This window comes from Tupaia chinensis, unplaced genomic scaffold (genome assembly GCF_000334495.1).
Source record: "Tupaia chinensis unplaced genomic scaffold, TupChi_1.0 Scaffold000146_1, whole genome shotgun sequence".
Lineage (NCBI taxonomy): Eukaryota > Metazoa > Chordata > Mammalia > Scandentia > Tupaiidae > Tupaia > Tupaia belangeri.
In genome coordinates, this window is record NW_006159616.1 from 7,701,028 (window position 1) to 7,706,231 (window position 5,204).

Consider the following 5,204-nt stretch of genomic DNA (forward strand, 5'->3'; position numbering starts at 1 on the left):
GGCCGCTTGAAGGGACCTGGGGGTTGGGGGTGGCGAGCTGCCCTTCACGGACCAGCAGCACCACCCCGGGGACACGGTGTCCCAAGGGTACAGGGCTTGCATGGGGCTGCCAGGCAGCGCGCGCAGAGCTTGCGGAGGTCACCGCACCCCTGCCGCTTAGCAGCCGGCAGGTGGCATGAGCAGGGTCCCTGACTGGGCTTCCTTCCCAACGGCCGCACACCCCTGCGGTGTGCCTGGGAGGGAGGGAGGCTTCTGGTCCTCTAGCTTCTCTGGAGGGACTGCGGCCCCCCGGAGACCCTACCTTCACCACCCCCGGCAGGACAAGGGCCTTACTGGCTCACCTACCTGGTCCCCTCCCCTCCCAGTGCCCTTGTCTCCAGAATCCCTGCCCCGCGGGGCTGAAAGGTAGATGGTGGTGAACAGGTTATAAAGGAGAGTCCCCTTCCCCCACCCTGGCCCGAACTCCTCATCCCTACCCCCACCCTCAGTCAGGGGACAGGAAGGGACACAGAACAGCTGATGTTCCCAGTGACCCCTGGGTCTTTCTCTCAGTCTCTGACCCCAGCACCCACTGCTCTCCTCCTGGGGGTACCCAGAGAGCTGGGATGGCCTGCCTGGCTTGGGGGCCCAGGGCAGACCTGGGCCTCTGTGCCTGGGAGTGGGGGTACACAACCTTGTACAGGGGCTGGGGGATGGGCAGGGTGGGCCTGGAGCCCTTCGGGCCACCAGCTTTCCATCAGGGGCTGAGCAGCAATGCCGAGGACAGGCAGACTGGGCCATCCGCGGCAGAGGTCTCTACCCCACAGTGGGACCAGGGGGCGGGGCTGGGAGTGGAGGTGACTTTGGCCTTGGCTCAGGCTTTGCAGCTGAGGTCAGATCCACTGACCCCAGCCATAGTGTCCTGGGGGATTCCCACCACGCCATCAATCCCAGGAGCTCACTCAGGTGTGGGGGGGACTGGCCAGGCATGTCCTGAAGGGACCTTTGTTCTGGGGGATGATGAGGAAGGAGCACGATGCCCCTCCCCCACCTCCGTCCACTGGGGCATTTGGAAAGTGGCTCAGATGTCTCTAGAAGCTGTCAGGGGTGGGGTCCTGGGTGGGGGAGGAACAGTCAGGCTGAGTGAGACGGACTCACCCATTCGCTAAGCTGATGGTACAGTGTGTGCCAGGGACCACACAAAGAACCCAGACTAGAGAGAGGGCAGGTGGTTTGTTCTTTCTTTTTAAAAAAGAATTATTTTATTTGTTATTATTATTATTTTTATTTTAAATTTGACCAGAGAGAGGAGAGAGAGGGAGAGTGGGAAAACAAGCCACCAATTCTAGGACTTGAACTGCAGTCGACAACATGGGAACCCAGTGTCTTTACTACCACACCACCTGCTAGCCCCTGTTTGTTTGTTTTAAGAATTATTTATTTTTATTTTTGAGAGACTTTTGCTATAGGGCACATGCACCTGCCAGACAGACATAAAGTGAGAAATCACCCCTCAGGGGGGTCAACCATGCCACAGTCCCTTCTCCACACCAGTCTCCTCTTGGTATTTTGGGCATGCACACACATGCGTGCTTGTGAGTTTGAAACTACTGGGTCCAGGACTCAAACCACGGTCGACCATATGGGGGTCCAGTGACATAACCATTATGGCATTTGTTGGTTCCTATTATTATTATTTTTAATTTGCAATAGGACATATGCACTCACTAGAGAGAGACAGAGAGAGAGACGGAAAGTGAGAAAGCAAGCTGCCAGGTCCAGGACTTGAACCCCAGTCACTGGGACTCCAATGCCCCAACCGCCACGCCACCTGCTGGCCCTAATGCTTTTTTTTTTTTGATTGCTGACTTTATTAATTTTTAATGTTTTTTTTTATTAAACAAAAGCATTATTTATTTCATTTTCTTTCTTATCATTATTATTATTTAATTTGCTATAGGACACACTAGAGAGAGACAGAGAGAGAGACAGTGAGGGTAAGCCACCAGGTCCAGGACTCGAGCTGCAGTCAGCCACGTGGGAGTCCAGCGTCTTAACCATCACAACACTTGCTGGCCCCTTAGTGACTTTTTGATTTTTTGAACATGGTTTGACTTTGCCTACTATAAGACTATAAATTATAAATTCTCCCACGATTTCCTCTAGTGCTTTTATGATTTTTTTTAATTATCAGAGGGCACCTGTGCTCACCACAGGTGAGAAAGAGAACGTGCTCCCCAGGGGGGCATGTAGTCCCTTCCCCATTTCTCCATCCTGTCAGGATTTGGGGTATGCACACACGCACGTGTTTTGTGTGGTTGAGCAGGGGGGATCCAGCTCCTTTAACTGCTAGGCAATGGGGCCAGCCCGAAGGCAGCTCTAAGAGTGGAGAGTGTTGAAGGTTGGCAGGAGTGGCAGGCTCTCAGAGTCTGAGGACATGTCTCCAGACACCCGAAGGCTCTCGGCAGCCTCTAGGGGTGGGAGCCCGGCTCCCGGTGTTGTGGATCTGGTTGTTCCCTCATTGACTGTGTCCTCCCTCTTCACTTGGCTGCCCTGTGCCAGACACCAGGGAGACCGCAGCCCCAGGCGCCTGACCTGTGAGCTGAGAACCCACATGGGTCTCAGTGCCGACGGAGCTCCGTCCACACACCCTCCAGGCCACCTGAGGGCACACGGCTGTGATGTACTCTCCACCCTTCTGCAGCTCAGCTGCACCTCATGTAGCTGTGTATTCTACCTTGTCGCCCTCCTGAGAGGATGGGCCACTTAGTCTTCTCATGCAGCCAGGGGAGGTGGATAGAGGTCATAGGAGGTCAGGGGACTTTCTGAGAAGATGACAATTGTCCCAGCAGCTCTCGGTAACTGAGCCACTGAAGGGAGGCCACCCACCCCTAACACTCTGAGGGCTCACAGCTTACTGGGCACTAGTCTGAGCGTTTCAGGCATGAAGGGCTAGTTTGTATATCACTATTACAGTCGTTTCATAAGTGGGGAACTGAGGCAAAGGGCAGCTGGGTGACGTGCCCAGGGCCGCATGGCTAGAAGGTAGCAAAGCCAGCGTTTGAATGCTCAGTCCCTGTACCACGCGGCCAGCCCTCAGCCCTCTTGCCTGCGTTGTCCGGCTCCTCTCAAGCTGAGGCTTCCGAGGGCGCCTGAGTCCTCCACCTGGTCTCCACATCCACACTAATTGCCAGTAACAGCTCAGGGGTGCCCGGTGCTTCCCTGGCCAGGTACAAGGCCTGGAGCCTCAGCCGGGTCTGAGAGCCTCATGTGATGCCCACACTGAGCCAAAGCCTGTGCCCAGCTGGGGCCGCCCAGCACCACCCCAAACTGCACCCCGTCATCGGCAGCAGTTAGCTTCTCCATGTCAGGCGGGGAGGTTAGGAGTGCAGAGGAGGGACGAGCCTGGGTCACTAGCTCTGTGACAGCACGTCACTCAACCAGGGGTATGCATCTCGGTGTTCCCATCTCTGAAATGGAAATGGTAATGGTGTTGATGTGGTGGGGGGGGATTGCTGGGGATTAAATGGCTTAGTTCCTGTGAAGCACTCAGCTTAGTACCTGACACATAGCAGCCACTCCCAAGTAGTAACTGTTACTCAGGTTTTTAATCATTCAAAAAGATTTTTGCCTGAGGGCTCGTGCACTCACTAGAGAGATGGACAGGCAGAGCAGGAAAGTGAGAAATCGCCCTCCAGCCGGGCTGTCACCCCTGCCCTTTAGTGCCCTTCTCTCACAATGTTAAGAAAGGAAACTCGGGACCAGCAGTTAGCGTAATGGCTATGTCACTGGACTCCCACGTAGTCGACCACAGTTCGAGTCCCAGACCTGGCAGCTTGAACTCACACCAGGCGCATCTGTGTGCGTGCCCAAGATCCCGAGAGGAGAATGGAGAAGGGATTGCGGCGTGGCCATCCCCCTGGTGGGTGATTTCTCACTTTCTATCTCTCTGTCTCTCTCTGTCTGTCTGGTGAGCGCACACGCCCTATAGCAAAAACCTCTCAAAAAATAAAAAAGAAATTAAAAAAAAGAAAGGAAGTTCATGCACCTAGTACGTTCTACAGGCCACCGGCTCCAGGACTTGAACCGTATTGTCAGCCATGTGGGACCCAGTGCCTTAGTCACCATGCCCCTGGCTGGCCCTCAGTTTTCATTTATGTTACGGCCTCTCTGTGCAGACAGCTAAGCAGACCTTTTTTGGCTGGGACTAGAGAGGCCCCAGAACTTTAAGTCCCATCGTGCCTCATGGGGAAGAAGTGATGGCAGGTGATGTGGTTCCGAGGATGCTGGGAGTGACTGGGAACAGACTCGGGTGACAAGACGCTGTTTCCAAGCACTTCCGGTGCACACGGTCTATTTTTAAGCCACGGTTTGTCGGGCGTGTATCCCGGGCCGGGCTGAGCCTCGCTCTCCTGACCCAGTTAGTGCTCATTCAACCCTGGAAGGGGAGGAGGGGGCTCAGAGATGGGAAGTCTCACTTCAGGCCACATAGCCAGAGCTCAGCGAGGCAGGATTTGAATCCGAATCCAGCTCTGTGTGACCCTGGGACCGAGCGGAACCCCTGCCCTGTGCCTTCTTGTGTCCCCACGCAAAGAGAAGTGCTGAGTGTGTGACCAGGGCTTAAACCAGCCTTCTGGAATACTCAGACGGTCCCTATGGGCTGGGCTTTGCCGCCACCGCTGGTGAATTTGTATAGAGGAGAGGGGGTCACTATCTGCCCCTCCTCTTGCCCAGTGCCTGGGCCTCTCTGCCCAACCCATGCCTGTGGGTGGCACAACCCTGTCCGCTTGCCCCTTTGGCCCCAGACTGGCCAGTAAGCTTCCTGGTCCCACCCTGGTGGGAGCACTGGGCACTGGGAGTTGTGAGAGAAGTTGGAGACTGAAGGTTTGCTTCTGGAAGGTCAGGTGTCTGATGCGTTCAGTCCACGCCCCAGCTAGGAGCTGGCAGTGAAAAGTCGGGATGTCACCCCAGTCCAGGGCCTGCAAGAAGGACGCCATGGCCTCTGCATCCCCTTCGGAGTGAAGAGCAGAGTCGGCACATCACCAGGGCCACGCAGGCCTGGGCACTGGTTGGCGGGGGTGTTGCCTTATGCTCTCGGCCGCAGGTGCCCTGAGGAGTCAAGGCTGGCGGGGTGGGCGGGAATCGCTGGCTTTCGGCCCATGTTACTGCCAAGTTGCTGTGCGGTTTCAAGAAGAGGTTTACCTTCTCTGGGCTGCAGGGAAAGA

At 55.7% G+C, this 5,204-nt stretch overlaps 1 protein-coding gene across 1 annotated transcript in view; it reads left to right on the forward strand.

The window, feature by feature from the left end:
- The window catches only part of FAM131C (family with sequence similarity 131 member C), a 31,470-nt gene that overhangs the window by 14,387 nt on the left and 11,879 nt on the right, over positions 1-5,204 (forward strand). The gene's annotated exons all lie outside the window — the stretch shown is intronic.